This window comes from Sturnus vulgaris, chromosome 1 (genome assembly GCF_052056855.1).
Source record: "Sturnus vulgaris isolate bStuVul1 chromosome 1, bStuVul1.hap1, whole genome shotgun sequence".
NCBI lineage: Eukaryota > Metazoa > Chordata > Aves > Passeriformes > Sturnidae > Sturnus > Sturnus vulgaris.
The window spans coordinates 32,063,408-32,080,193 of record NC_142243.1 but is presented as its reverse complement, the minus strand read 5'-3'; the positions used below and the strand labels follow the sequence as shown (position 1 = coordinate 32,080,193).

The 16,786-nt window shown below is 39.9% G+C and overlaps 1 long non-coding RNA gene across 1 annotated transcript in view; it reads right to left on the bottom strand.

The window, feature by feature from the left end:
* Positions 1-16,332, bottom strand: part of LOC148225137 (uncharacterized) — a 74,188-nt gene extending 57,856 nt beyond the window's left edge. Inside the window, exon 1 of the long non-coding RNA XR_015798952.1 lies at positions 15,047-16,332. This is a non-coding gene — a long non-coding RNA (uncharacterized LOC148225137). The remainder of the gene's footprint in view (positions 1-15,046) is intronic.
* Between the last annotated feature and the right edge of the window lie 454 nt (positions 16,333-16,786).

The following is a 16,786-nucleotide window of genomic DNA, read 5'->3' as shown; positions in this document are numbered from 1 at the left end:
AACTAACCACATCCATCAGCTCTGCAACTATCCCATACAGCCCTGCCCCCAAAAACTTTAGTTTCCCACTCCAAATTGAGATTTCAACAGTAGACTGTTTTCTCCCAGGAGGCTGTAAAGGACACAATTCCCTCACAACCCAGCAGCTGCTGCTCTGTAACAGCAGTTTCTCTGTGTGCCACAGGTGACCTGGACAAAAAGCATCTCCTGGGGTATTGCACATTTAATGAGCTGGGGACTCTTATCAAAAACAGATTTGCAAATTTTATATTTAATAGAGCTTTCAGTATAAGTAACTAAAATGCACAGACCATTAATTAAGCTGCTTGTTTTGGCTGATTGTATTAGCAGAACTCTGTGGTGATGTGACTACACTTTTACTTAATGGCAGCAACTGTTGGTGTACCTGATCTGACGTTCATAGAGCTTTATAGTTCCTTTTCTAAGAAAAAAATATCTCCAGAGAAAGAAATCCTGTGGTCCTTCCAATGAATTGTAAGACAAAGAGCACACTAAGCTCTTCTCAGCAATGCCAGTCTCCTCTGTTATTAGCTTCCCACTCAGTCTACTTAATGCACACCCCACTGACACTGGACCCAGCAGCTTGTTTCTCAGAGGTGTTTCAACAAAGTCTTACCAATTCATCTCTGTTCCCATTGCTACTTTTTTCCCATTTCATTAACTGCTTAGGTCTGAGTTTTCCCCTCATTTATGTTATCATGGCAGCAGTTCCCGTATGTCTCAAGCCACCTTATACTCAATAATCACCAAAGTCTCGAAGTTCTCTCAGCTCTGTGTTGACTCAGTCCTGCTGAGACAGCCCAAGATTAGGTCTGCTCACACTGCAGCATGGACACGTGCTTCCATTGACTCACAATGGGAAAAGCATTAGTACAGAGGGTAAAAAAATCTTACATTCTCTACTTAGCACTTTTGAAATCAATAAGAGGTCTTGCTCAGATCTGACCTTCAATCAAGTACACAGGACAATCACAAAAAACCTCCAAAGACTGAAGGTTACTAATGAACACTGCAAGTAAATCTCAAACACCTAAGAGACATCCTTTGGAAAACAGCAGAAAATGTGTAGGGCCGACCTAACCTAGGTGTTTGGCATTACTTGTGCTACAAGTTCAGCAGAGCAGGCTTTCAAATTTATGGATGATGTGTGAATCAGCTCCTTCTGCCATATAAGATTTATCCACTTCAAGAAACTGGCAAAAACATGAAAGATAGAAGGATCTTGGAAAAATGTTTTGTTGGGGTTTTTTTCTTGGAAAATAAAAATTATATTTGATTATATGCCAAAGTAGTTGCTTCTTCCACACCTGGGAACAAATTCCGTGACCTAGAGTCATGGCAAGGCTTTTACTGACAAGCACCATAAAGATAGTGTTCACAGGTCTTTCTTCACACAGATGCCTTATAGTCTGAGATTTCTCTTCTTCCCTATATTCTGCATTCAGTTCGGCTTCTTTTCACACGAAAAAAGTGACCACAACAGTTTAGACCTCTCAGTCTTGTGCTTGCACATGTAGTGTTCAGACACGGTTCTCATTAGATATCGTACAGAAATAAGCTTGATATTCTAAAGATTACCTTGGACCACTTTGTACCACTTCTCCCTTTGCCCACGGCACATTTCCACTTCTATTTTTATGGTGATGTTCAGGACCTGCAGGTCTTCAGCATCCTCTCTCTGCTGATTCTATCCATGCATGACCAGTGCCTTCTGCCCCCCCTTGCAGAACCTGGAGAAGTCATCCTGCTCAGAGAGGTTTCTTCAGCAGTCCATCCAAACCTACCATCTCATGTTTGACCATCTGAATTCCTTCAAAACAGCCTCTATACAGTTTTTTCTTGCAGTCTACCATAAATGCTCTTCTCTCATTTAACTCAGTTCCTTAGATACTGACTACATGGGAATCCAAACAAATCTACACTGAACATCCATTTCTTACTAATCTAACTCATTCTCACTCTTGTTCTTTCACAACTCACTTATCCCATTTCTCTAGTTTTAATCTCTCTTTCCAGCCACTATTAATCCAAATTTTTTTTTCCTCATCCTTTCAAAGATTTTAAATATTCTTTGCTGATCAGTTACATGTTTCTTGGTTTTGGCCAAAGACCCCAATCAGATTCAGCACACTGTAACATCATAGCCTATCCCTCTGTCCTTGTTTGTTAACAGGACTTCTCACCAGCACTGTTTCAGGCTACCAACTGCATTCCCCATGGTAATTAATGCCCATTTGTGAAGTCCCTCTGCTACTTAAACTCCAAGAGTACCGTGTGTGAAGTCAATGCATATGAGTTCTTCACCCCAGCTGCACACAGCAGCCAGAAAATGGATGGACAGTGCCATTAAATGCTCTCATAAGTGAACAGTTTTGACCTCTCCCTGGAAATCTCCCAGCTTCAGAAGAGATATCAAGCAGTCCTGGCACTTGGAAGAGTTAAACACATCCTGGCAATGAGTAGCAGAAGGTACCTCAAGTACCAGGAGGGAGAACACTGGCAAAGAACCAAAAATGAAAACCACTTTACCTGAAAGATTCTTAATCAAAAGCAAACCTTAATAGCAATGCCCAGAAATCACAATGTTCCCTCAGTATAATGTCCATGGTGGCAATTAAACTGAAGGGAAAAACATGATACAACATTTAAGTTTGGAATTGTAACAAACCTTTGCCTTTAGGTCTATACTAAACCCAGTTTGCCTGCATTCATACAGGAAAAGTAATCAAGGATTGGAATTACCTCTATTCATCTGTTTGGGTTATTCTTGCCTCACGGTGCTGCAAAGACACAGAACTCCCTGTTCATTTTTTCCCCAACAAAACCAAATGATTGCCAGTTTGTTTCCACACTCAAACCTTGAAATAAAAACAAGGATCCCACACACTCCTCCTTCAGCCTCTACAAAGGGACTTTCTTGGAACAAATTACAGTAATATGGGTCTTCTAAGGCAGGGACTCAGCAAACAAAAAAAGCAAGGGTTATGATCTCCTTTTCTTTCTCTTTTATGTACTGAAAAGGCAGAATAAATGGGTTTTTTTGCTTAAGTCTTCTTTTTGTTTAGCACTTATGTTTAAAAAATTAGGAATGTCAAAAATGTTGCATCTTTACTCCAAAACAACCTAGAAATAACAAGTAGGAAATAAGGTTCTGCAAGTTTAGCATTGACAGCTTTTCTTACATTTGCCAGGATTTTAAGATAAACCTATTTTATAGACAACCTACAAAAGAAGACTAGGACTCTAGGACTGCAAACAGTCCTAGAACAAAGCATCTCCCTGCCTCAGTTAATCAAATTCGTTTGTTTATAATGTATGAACCTACTAGTACTCCAGTCTTTCATAAAAAATGGGGTAGGCAAGATAACCTCACACTATGAAAAGAAACAAAAGCAAAAATTCTATATGTCATTTTAGCACATCTTAGAAGAGCAACAAGAATCCTACTTTTTCCATTTTGTAAATAATTACATCAGTAATTTAGGAGCTGCACCATGATTTCCAAATGCGTTATCTGCAACAGGAAGTCTCAATTAAATTAGTTATTAAACCTAATTAATTAAAGTTGCATGATTTCTACACAGGTGCACTTGTTTTTGTTCAAGGGAGTCTTAGTTGCACTTGGTCCTTTTTCTAATCAGCCTAAACAAAATCGATATATGAGAGTTGATACCGCCTGTTGGTAGTTGAAGGATGAATTACAAGTCATTTAGCTACAATTAATTTGGAAATACATTCTCTACTACAGAAAGCCTACTGAAATTGACTTTTTCTCTTATCTGAGAATCAATCATTTCACTTGAAGATGAGGAGAGGTGGGTGGATGCATCCCTTCACCCTGCAGTATTGAATGACTAATTAATATTTTCCAGGTAACGTTTTAAGAGGAAAAGGAGAACTTAGACTATAGCAGCTTGTCAGAGCTTGAGGAAAAGCTCCTGTCACACAAATGGCCATGGCTGTTTAGCCAACACCAAGAACTCCCAGGAGCTGCTCCACGCAAGGCGAAACACAAAAAGGTTTGCCGTAGTTTTGACTCATGTTCCCACTCTTCCCACTCACATCCCACTTGCTTTTTAAAGTATTTTTCATGTGGCTCTTCCATTCAACAGCTCCTTCAGGTTTTTCTCATGTCTCCTACATAATTCCTTATCTCTTTTATATCCTCTCTTGTCCTTCTCTCCCTTTGTCCCCTGCCTTCTCCCACTTTTTCTTCTCCAAGACCGTTCCTAGGTATTGTAAATGTGACTGCTCAGCACTCAAGCTGAAAGGGAAAACCCAGGCACCAAGGGAACCTTATTGCCTAGGTCTACCTTGAAATAGACTGACACGGGAGCAATTAGAATGTAATTTTATGTAATAAGATGATTTATTCATTAGTACAAGGCAGGGATAAAAGCTCACAGCTGATGAGAGAAGCAGGTTTGTTACAGCTGTCAGTTCCACCAGCAAAATGTATTAGTCATTTAATTTCCTTTTTTTTTAAAACGCCAAAAGCATCCTATAATTACATGTATGTTCCCTTCCTTATAGCAGGAGATTTTGCACAGAGTTCTTTATTTTCATAATGAAAGGAGAACAATTAAAGTGTCATGAGATGATTGGTCTGTCAGTGAGTTTGATTGACCATGTACGACCAAAAAAAAAATTAAATAAATAATAAGGTATTGGAATCAAAATACCTATACTTTTTCATAGAAAGAAGGTTAAAAAGCATCAGGTACCTCAAGCATACTCTTAGCCAAGAGACCTACACGAGGATTCAGATGGTTTCTTTTCAAGGACAGCTGCTTTAACAGGAGTCAGCTCTTATTTCTTTCCTGCTTTCAAAGCAATTTCAGCCTAGAAGTCTGATTACCAACATCCAAAGCACTTCTGAAGTTGGCCTTCCAACCTATAATGATTAATCCCAGTAAAAGATTGCCATGGAAATCATCTGCATCATTGATGACACGTGGAGGAGAATGAGAACATCAAGGCTTTGGTTCATTATCTCACACACCAGCCACAAGGCCTGAGACTGCAGAAAGTTAAGAGCACTCTTCTTTACCTATCAGTGGTCACAACTGGAGAACACACTTCCCACTCTGCAGAACACACTTCCCACTCTGCAGTACCTCCTAGGTTGAATTTATGGCTGACTGGAGTACTCAAAGGTTATCCCTTTCCTGTCTGCTGGAGAACAGGAATGCACAGTCCTCAGAGAGACCATAGCTGAACAATGGTTCAGCTTAGTGAGACTTAGCTGACAGAAAAACATCCCAGAAAGGACCCTTGCCAAGTACCAAATTTCCCAGGTCTCAGGTTGTTCCACCCTCCCTCTACTTCCCATCTGCCCTCCAAGGTCGTGGTGTTCTTCAGAACACGAAATTACAAACTAGACACCAAAGAAAGGTGCTTATCACAGAAACACTGGTGATGCTTCACTTTAGGCAAGACTCTCAATCTGCATCAACCAGACCCTGTTTCTGCTGTTCACCACCCAGCAGTGGAGAGCAGAAGCACCACCCCTGCACTGTCATGGGGGAATTGGGTTGCTCTTATGTGTCGGAGCACAGTAATTATATTAGCATGTATAGCCCTGTTAACATTTCAGACACCAAGATGAAAGCACTAAGACCCAGCTTATGATACAGAGGGAGGGTACTGGTGCCCTGGTCCTCCCCAGGGCTGTCCTTTCTGGAGTGGAGTGGCCATCCTTACTCCTGTTCACCTCTATGACTTGCCAGCACAAGCTGCCAGCTCCTGGTGGGACCCTGAGCTTGCCTGGGGTTTCCCAGTTCAGGAAACTGCCCTCCAATCATCACGATCCCCTAATTAGCTGCTGAATGTGCCTGCAAGAGAGCTGATCACCCCTCAGCAATCCTTTGGCATTCAAGTGACAAAGTGAAAGGTTTTCCTTCCAGTGATGGTATACCAAGCATTTTCAGATTCAAACTTTCACCCATCAGTGACCAAGATCACAAACACATTCAAAGGACTTACACATCTGCTCAGCTCTGCAGGTGTACAGCAATCCATTCAAACACCTCCTCCAAGGAATCTCAGGAGGGATCTTCCCTTTACTGGAGCAGAGGGGAAGCACCTGCCTGTGCCAGTCACCAGCAGCTCGAGAGAGGTGATCCTTCCCTTTTACTCAGCACTGGTGAGTCCTCTGCACCACGAGCTCCAGTTCTGGGCTCACAGCTGCAAAAGGCACATGGACATACTGGAGAAAGTGGAACAAAGATTCATGAAGATGCCACATGGATGGAGGATTTGCCACACCCAGAGAGGTGGAGAGCTCACAGCCTGAAAACTGGAAGGTTCAGGGGTGATCTTATCAAAGCGTATAAATATCAGACAGAAGAGTGTAAGACAAAATGAACCAAACTGAAAGGACACAAAGGGCACAAACTGAAATATAAGAAATTCCTTTTAAACATAAGAAAAAGTGGGGTTTTTTTATTGTCAAGCTTATCAAATAATGGAATAAACTGCATGGAGACATTTGAAGTCTGTATCTTTGGAGACATTTACCACCCAACTGATCATGGACAGGGCATAGGACTAAACAATCTCCTGCTGCCCCTTCCAACCTTGCAAAGAGTGAGGTTCCTTCTCCTGGTTCAGGATTCCCCCTCAGCCTCTGTTCTTCATTTTTTCTGAGAGGGAGAAAATAACAAATAATAACAAAAATACAGTATGAGCTAATGGCCGGGAACACTTTGCTCCCTTTAAAAAACAAGTCTGCTTGCATCATACTTGTGTACTATTATTAATAATACTCCTACTAGGAACAGCTGAACAAAAGCAGGAGGTGTATTTCTCAGAAGTTCCCCTCCTTCTGCTGCTTATTTCTCTGTCTGAAGGCAGCTGTGACTGGAACAACGTAAGTACCTCTGCAGCAAACAAACACAGTAAAGGGAAATCAACAGCAAATTATGAACTGTGTAGAAAGATACACTATTTTTGTAGTCAGGTACTGTTTGTAAAAAAAGAACAGGCATAAAAATAGCCTATAAGATTCTGGTAAACCCTCTCAAGGGACAAAGTCAGTCCCATTTGCAGCAGTTATTTGGGAGGCAGTTGGGTCCCATACAAATACTGATGTAAATGCAGTTTCCTGCCCAGCCCGATGATAGGGCAGTGTGTTTTCTGGCAAGTGAAAGACATATAGGCAACATATCCTAAATACAATGTTGTCCAACGGGATGAGGCACTTGTAGGTACTCTCAGCATCCAAACAAAGCTCAATATCCTGCTAATCATCTACCCTGCAACACTCTGGCCACAAAGAGAGTTGCTGCTTGCAACAATGGATTTGACAACCGGCTAAGGACAACAGGCCTTTGCATAAAATAGAACTTTTAAAACTGATTTAGAGATGTACTGAACAAGATTTTATAATGGAGAAAGCCTTTGTTGAAGTCATCCTTGCAAGTAGAACCTATTAATTTGAGTGCTGTAGGTCTCTGCAAATGTCAGGTTGCCTTTGGTACAAAGCAACTTGTGTGCAGCTTCCAATAAAGGAAAAATGTCAGCCACTTTTTAAGCTTCCTTGGGCTGACACATCTCAATTGCACACAGTTAACCCAGGTCTCTGTTCCCTACCATCTGCAACAGAGAGTTTATGACACAGGTTTCCTCTTTTTAATTTACCTACTTCAAGGTACTTCAAGTTCACACATTTTTTTCTTGCTGAAACCAACCTACCTAATAGTGATGGCTTGAGGCAAAGTGATACATTAAAAATTTTCAAAAGACAGAGCCAAGTAGAACAGAAAAATAGTTATCCAGCCCAGCCTCCACTCAGTAGTAACTATACATACCTATGTCACTCTGCCAGACAGACACCTTTTCTCACTACGAAGCCATACATTCCAGAGTTTAATTTTGCTGAATTAGAACTGGGTTTTTCCTGCTAATATCATAGAGTCAGAGTGATTTGGGTTGGAAAGGACCTTAAAGATCATCTAGTTCCAACCCTGCCAGCTTCCACTAGACCAGGTTGCTCAGAGCCCCATCCAACCTGACTTTGAAGACTTCCAGGGATGGGCCAACCACAGTTTATCTGGGCAACCTCTTCCACCCTCAGAGTAAAGAATTTCTTCCTACAATCTGACCTAAGCCTACTCTCTTTCATTTTGAAGCTGTATCTAACTTTAACTTCCTTTGCTGTAAAATTGAATCCATGTATCCCCAAAGGAAAGACATAAGAATCACAATTCGATTTTGTTCAGCTCTAAGTTTCTGCTTCTTTGAAGAATTAAACCTTCTCTTTACCCAAATCTTTTTTCTAGCCCATAGATCCAAGTTTGTAGACATTTGACTTTCTTGTACTCTTCTCTAAACTATCTCTGGTGAGTTTTTATTCTTCCCTGATGACAGATTTCCTGATGAAATCTGGAAAAGGCACCTTGGCCAAAAAGACTTTCTCTCTTATTTTACTGAAACGAGAGATCACAGCATTGAGGCCACTGGACTGGTTTTAAGTCATAAAAAATTCTGTCTTCTCCAGCTGTTTATGCTGATGTTGTTTGGCATTTACTTTGATAAAGCTAATTTGACCTGATTTTTAGGCTAATAACATGACCAGTGCATAGTGATTTTGCATATTCTTTCGAAGTGACATAATCTTGCACAGCAACTTATGCAAATAGAAGTGAGTTATCACTAAGATTCGTAAAAACAATGAAAAAATTTGGAGTTATTATACAGTGTCTATACTTCATGGAGCATTCCAGAATTAACATCTCTTTTCCAATGGCACAACTGAACCACTTTTCAGAGAGCCCCACAGAGCAGAGATGTATGTGAATTAAAAGAAAAACAGAAAGGAGCAGTCACAGAGGAATCTAAATACAAATACCAAAGTGTGTATATATGCCTGTGCAGGATAGTTTCAGCTGTCCTTAACATGGACAGACACGGCAGAGAGGGACCCTGGCAAGCATCTTTAATACCCAGGCTTTGGGCCAGTGAAAAGTGCTGCCTCTTTGTGTCACACTGTGATTTTATCATTAATTGGCCAAGACAGTGCCATGAGGCAATGCCCCAGCACTTTCAGCTTGTATGGCATTTACCTTATCATAAGCTTATTTATTTATCAATTTCTATCAGTATCTGAAAGGAGCATGGCAAAAGGATAGAGCCAGGCTCTTCTCAGTGATGCTGAAAAATAGGACAAGAGGCAATGGGAAGAAACTAATGCACAGGAAGTTACACCTGAATATGAAGAACTTGTTTACTGTGCAGGTGACTGAGCACTGGAACAGGTTGCCCAGAGAGTATCCCTCACTGGAGATATTCAAGAACCATGTGGACACAATCCTGTGCCCTGTGTTCTAGGAAGGCCCTGCTTGAGCAGGGAGGTTGGACCAGATGATTCACTGTGGTCTCTTCCAAACTCATTCATTCTGTGATTCTATGAACTGAGGATACTGATTTTATAGTGAATGACCATGGGTTCAAAGATGCTGGTCATTTATTTATATGTCCATAACTTGTTTCTTACCACTTCCTGAAAAAGCAACATTACAAGAGCAAATTCATTCTCATGAATTAAGGCAAATTCTGATTTAATAATGTATCTGTACCTACCTATCTATCTAAAGATTGATCCTTTCTGTAGGGCTTTTCAAGCTTCAGGTTTAGTAAGTGGCAGGTACTGTGGCTGGCATGGCATCTAGAAGGAGGGGACATTCCAAAACAAATCACACACTTGAAGATTTTAAAATTTAAGTAAATCCACAGTGTAATGGAAAAAGCATATTTTCTGGAATTAAATTAGAGCCATCAACTATTTGAGAGCCTACAGTACTTCTGTAGTAGTAGCACTGATTTAACATTAAGCAAATGCTGATGGCTTCCTGCTTAAGTCAGGCCAGGACCACTCTGCAAGTGTCTGTGCACTGATCCATAGTGGAAGGTCACCTTCAGCAAACCAGCAAATGCATTTCTAAACAATTTGAACAAACTACAGATTTGAGGTTGAGGTAGTGGTCATTTGATAATCTGAATGCCTTAATGAGCAAGTGCTACACTGAAGCACAGGAAGCTGTTTTGCAGATTCAAGAGGTCAGCAGGACAGATTTACTATATATGCATAGGAACAATCAGACCTGCCTTCTCTCCTACAATTGGGGTGAGACACGACAATTCTGCCACCTTACTGTTGAGCTGTTTATCTGGTGACACACTAAAAAAAGAAATGAATAGATTTGTGAATCATAAAATTATACTAACTGCAGCAGATGATGAAATTCATGACTCAGGCTACTAAGATTACCATGTTCCAAATTATACTACTTGCATTTCTTTTATTTATTGCTTTGCAGCTAGCATAATTTGTAGTTATCATCAATTAAATGACAGTCATAAACTGAACTTTTAAAAGAGAAAAAAATTGATCATGATGGTGAGCCAAAAAAGCAAATAAAAGTGTCAAAAGATTAACTTTATAAATGCCCTGAGGTATTAAGATATTAACACAATTTTTGCCAGCCTGTCAGCACGCTCTGACTAGGAAGTTTTCAATACACAGAGCATTCAATAAACCAGATTCAGCATTTTGGTCCACCTAACAGCACTAACAGGTTGTTTCCTGACACTGTGTCCTTGCAAAGGACTAAAACTGTAACTTCTGGTAGAGTTAGGAGCAGCAGGAGCTAATATTAGTGTATGGGTGGATATATAGGAACTATCAAGTACACCTCAGCTGAACTACTTAGAGCAAGTTGCAGTGCATATTCATTAAGCTTCCTATCAAAACCTGTCTTTTTTAAGATACACTTTCACTGAAACAAAAATACCCAGGAGGGAAAAAGAGGCATTCAAAAACCAAGTCATTGGTATTCAGTATCTCCCTGAGCTCCCCACACCATTTCTGTCTGCAGCAGTAGGAACAGAAGACTATAAATAAGAGTCAGATTTTTGATCCTATCTTTAAAGAATAGCTCTTCGCTAGTAAAACAGTGGGAAAATCTGCAGCATACATGCCGACATGGCTGGAAGGCTATTATTAAGTTGTAGGGGAAAAGGCAAATCACTACAAAATACCCAAATGTTCAGCCTCACAGTTTATGCACATTAGCAGTCCTGTTATTTGCAAATGGTACCATGAAATAAATAACAGTGTCTCCAGGAAACTCAAGCACTAAACCATTCTCGCTATCTACAATAGCAACATTTGTAGGCAATGTAAGGAATTAATACTAAAATACAAAGTCTGTCGAGTCACAGTGACTGAACTATAAAGCCCCAAGAGCAAAAGATGTCTCAAGAATGTAGCAGCTTTGAAGATATGTTGCTGTAATACAATCAAGTCAGGCTCTGGTTGACACAATATTTCAAAAAAGTATTAGGAAAAAGGCATTAGTGTAAACATACTGTTGTCCAACCAGAACAACTTTGAAATATTTCTTTCTTTTATGTGATGCGTTGGAAACTGTGACCTTAATTGTGCCTGCCAGTCACAAGCAGCCTTCAAGGAGATCTTGGCTTTGCTTTTGTGGAATCACCATTTTGACAATCACTAAATTAAATTAGAATGAAGAAAAGTTGCTGTGGAACAGAACTACATTTCCCATCAGCAGATTTCAACTTTAAACAAAGTTCTATGAGGAAAAGAAATGTTTTTTTGAAATAACACCACTTCTACTCCCATCAGCCTTTACCTGCATCTCCTGATCTAGAGGTGAGTAGGCTTTTCCTTTGAACTCAGCTTTCATCACAGTACTTGGACCAAACCATCTAAACTGTCTTCAATCTATTTGCTCCAAAATAATTCTCCCAGTTTCTCTCCTGAGGGAGGTTAAATCAATCCTGGAAACTGAAACCCTTGTACACAAAGAAATCCTCCAAGTTGTGTTGGCTATACACGTTCACACTGCATGTGACTTTTGTGCTGCACAAGGCTTCTTGTGTGTTTATTCAGTGTTTCAGCTGGTAGGACTTGCACAGCCTGCAATTTACCACAGTTCATGCAAACACAGCATAAAAATTTGAAGTGTGTTAATTACTACTAAACAATCCTTCTACAGAGCTTCAAGACACTGGAGATACTGTCTACTGGATACATAATTCTTATTCTCCTTCAAGAATTGTCCTGGTATCTACTCTACTGCTGCCTTGGCAGGGCAATAACTTAATCCACTCCAGGGTACATCAGGCAACACTATTAAGAATTTGCATTTCACAGTTCTTCAGGTTCCAGTAACACCACAAGGGACTGAGAGCAACAGAAAACTTTATTGCCAGAGTAGGGAGAGAGAATGGAAGGAAAGTTCTCAAGAATTTGGTTAGAAAGAAAACCTGCAGCACTGCATGGATGCTCGGTAAGTGATGGAGAGGAGGATGTGTCTGTTCCCTCAGCCCCTGCAGCTAACTGCATGCATCCAAGCTGTAACATTCACTCTTACAGTGCAAGCATTGTAGGGCACATCTGGGAGAAAACCCAAGACACACCTGATAAGGGCAAAACCCGCTGTTGAGGCATCCAAAGGAGTATCATCTTGTATCTCAAAGCCCCAAGGCTCACATTCACCACCTTCTTTGACTTCAAACAAAGTCTCTTTCTCCAGAGCTGTCACGTCTGTCAGTATCCAGCATAACAATACCAGGCAGTACAGCTCTTGGCTTTGCTGAAACACCAACCCATAGAGCTGGAAAAGGAGATCAGAAAGAAGCCAGAGGGCTGCCAAGATGACAGATGAAACGTGCAATACCACATCCAGAATACCAGAAACTTCTGGTCCACACTGGGACTGCCAAGATGAGACAGAACAGATCCAGTCTGCTTGATTATGCTACCAATTGTTAAGGTTGCAGGAAAGTTGAGCAGCAGAAAGTTCACAAGAGAAGAAAGCCCTATGAGGAACAACTGGGAGAGCTGGGGTTGTTCAGCCTGGAGAAAAGGAGACTCAGAGGTGACCTTATCATTCTCTACAACTTCCTAAAAGATAGTTGTAGTCAGGTGGGGGTTGGTCTCTTTCTCCAGGCAGCACCCAACAGAACCAGAGGACAAAATCTTAAGCTATACCAAGGGATATATAGGTTGGATAGTAGGAAGAAGTTTTTCACTGAAAGAGTAATAAAGTATTGGAATGCTTTGCCTGGGGAGGTGGTGGAGTCACCATCCCTGGATGTGTTTAAAAAAGGATTGGATATGGCACCCAGTGCTATGGTCTAGTTGAAGTGTTAGGGAATGGGTTGAACTTGATGATCTTGGAGGTCTCTTCCAACCTAGTGATTCTGTGTTTCTGTGAAAGGCACGTCAGCATTTTAACTCAACCTTCAATATGGTGTGGTCTTGATGTATTGCAGTCCCTGAACTTGAAGCTGCCAAAACCTGACTCCAACACTTGATCCCATGTGCCATCACCATGTGTGGTAACAGCAGATTTAGGACAATTTGAAAGTTGTTTATCTAGCCATGGTGTGTCTGCTGTGAAAAACACATGGTCCAAAACAACTGCTGCAGGAGCTGTGGCATGGTGCATTATCTTAGTGCCTGTCAGCACATACCCAGAAATCTGAGGAAAGTTCTCACCAGGGTTATAAATCATGGGAATGAAGATCAGGCTCTCAAACATTCATCACAGTCTAGAAAGTCATCAACTTGCAAGCTATCAGACTCCTGATTTGAAAACAGGATAAATTCATGCCAGTTTCCTTGCAAATTGGGGAATTAAGTGACTGCAGATGAAATTAATCTTTGCCCATTTAGGGGAAGTTTTGGAGGCAGCTACCTATGAGGAAATATAATTTAACTTGCAGGCTATACATACTTGCAGGAAAAAAACTGTTAAAATATCAGTGAGTGTTAGTTAGAAGCACTAGCAGAAATCTATTTTGAAGCACAAAAGACCCACACCAACTCTTCTCAGAACGACATAGGCACAAATATTAAATACTGATTAAGTGAGCAGCAAGCTACCTGGAGAGATGTAGTAATGTTATTATGGATGTTAAGGTAAGAACTACGAATAAGAGGTATTGAACAGAAGAGCAGGAGTCTCCAGAGCTGAGCAGAAATAATTCCTCCTTGCTCTACCCAAACCATGGGGATAAGAAATGCTGATATTCTCCCAATGTGCTGAAAGAACTCCTCTTCCCAAAGAAAGAGGTGCAGCTGAAAGAGATGTCTCAGACCACACAGCAGGCAGTCCATTACCATGGATAAGTATTCAGCTTTGGCAGGAACACAACCCTGGACCAACTATTTTCTTAAGGCCTCTGACAAATAAGAACAAAAAAGAAAGCTGAAGCTACAGAATTACCCTAGAAAATGTCAACATGGAAACAAACAGAACTGGTGACACTAAAACTTTAATCAACATTTAATGCAAATAGAAAAGGCCCATACATAACAAAAGGTTTCATAATACTTACAGCTGATAAAGAAAGTTTAAATAATCTGCAATTTATTTTTCTTTACTCAAGCATACACGAAGACTTCTGACTTCAGAAAACCAAGAAGGTTAACAATTTGGGGATTTAAGTATACTTTAGTTTGCATGGACTCCAGAACAGGAAAACCAAGTAAATATTTATTCTAACATTTGTTACACAGCATGATACAAACAATCAGGTTAGTCTAACCTCTCTTCAGTGTTTAACGTTCATTTAAATTAGAGTCAGAATTTTAATAATGAAATTATTAAATGTTAGTTAATAGCAAAAGAGTTCAATCAGTATTTGGAAAGTATTTCACAAAACTTCTAAAATGTTTATATTCATTGACAAGGTATAATTCTTCTGTGATTTCTGTAATGAAAATATTTATCACCACACCAAAAATTCCACATAAAAATACTTTTTATGTCATAAAAATACCTTTTTTTATTTACTGTCTTTGGTTATATATATTTTACAGAAATCAAAAAATCAGCATCATATAAGGAAACAAGGAGAGCATCTTACACACTATTCCATATTAAAAAAAACCCAACTAATTTTGGTTTAAGGATAGAAAACCAAGAATAATATCAAACATGAGCCTGCCAAGGGTATCTTCTATCCAGTGTGGACCATATTATTGTACCTGAGAGCTCCTCAGTTCCACTAGTGCTGCTGCTTGCTGCGTACTGCATTTTGACATCCTTCATCCAACAAGCAGCTTCAGTAACTCCTCTGCAGAATAGCAGCGCTGTCCAAGAGCAACACCCAGAGGCTGCAGCAGCACTGCACACTCTGACCTGCTCTTTCTGAGAAGAAAGGAAACCCTCATAAAAATAAACAACAATTTCCTGTGAAGATAAAGAGCTGACAAAACTTTTTCAACAGAAATATCGGCAGCCAAGCGTTGCAGGCAAACAAACCCATTCATGAAAATCACACTCTCATAGCTACTGCATAAAAACATTTAATACCAGGTGATACATGCACACAGAGCAAGTAAACAGTAGGTTTTGCAAAGGTGTGTGTAGAATATTTTGTTTGACAGCAGCACAGCAAAGGAGCAGTTAGAAGAATGACTGCTCTCTAGAAAGCCAATTTCATTTTTCAAAGGCAAAAAGACAGAAAAGAGGAAAGGTGCTCACCATGTCGTTTACTAGTTTTCAAAGCAGTATATTGGGGTGTTTACTTAAATCCTGAGGGCAGTTACCACAAGAACAACTGGTCTTTTCAACAAAAACAAATCTTCAGCAAAAAAATAACGCCCTAGAACATCTTTAAGAGGAATATGTTATCTGGATTTCGGGCATGAAGAGGGATAGAAAACTCAATAAAAAATCAACTCACTAAAGCTTCATCTTAAAGATCTCTGGCATCTAACAAGACTGGTCTCTGTAAATTTAAAACCTACATATGAATAAAAGAAAAAGGCTGACAAACCAAGAATACAGTCAGTAAAATCAAATTTATAATCCCAAATACTTAATTAGAATAAAACATACTGAAAAGAAAACACAGTGAAGACTGTATAATCTCAAAAAATGAATGCACCTATGAAACCTTTTATGCTTTGATATTTCAGATCAGGTCAATTATATCAAAACAAAAGTCTCAAACACCTGATGGAAAAGTTTTCATTGAGTAGGGTTTGCTCCATTTTCCTCAGTTAATCACTTTTTTCACTCTGTTGTCTCGGAATTTTGTTTTTTATGTGGCTCATACTCTTTACCTGTTTGCAGTGAAACTGGAATCACATCAACTACGAGGAAGCAATCATTCCTCAGCACCTGCTCAGGCATCAGTCTGTTACAGCAGAACAAATTCAGGAGAAGAGGTTTAACTTTATCATCCTACAAACAGAGGGAGAAGGATTTCATCAGTAAGCAAAACAAACTCGATTACAAAAAACAACTAAGGATTTGATGAATATATCTTGTAAGTTCTTAGGGCCTAAAGCCTTCAAAAGATGTAGTACCATAGCATTCCCAATGGACAGCAACACTTAACATCATAGTGCTCATTAACAACAAAATTTAAGCAAATGTTCAGCACCAGGTCTGTCAACCCAGTGCCAGCCAGAAGAACGTGAGGGTTTGAAATTTTGAAATATGAATTCACTGAACTACTATAAATTACAGAAATACTCAAGTTGGTCTTCCTACTGAGAATGAACAAAACAGGTGCCGTTCACATTCTATAGCTTGATCTTTTTTGTCGTATTGTTTTATCTCACTACAGGAGCAAAGGGGGAGAAAAACACAAAGTAATGGACTCTAAATCACCAGCAGCTATTTTGCCATTAAACCATCACTTACACTTAGGCTCTTTGGATGTGTTAGAAGGGATTACATGCCTAAATACTTTGCACATTAACAGCACTAAACTC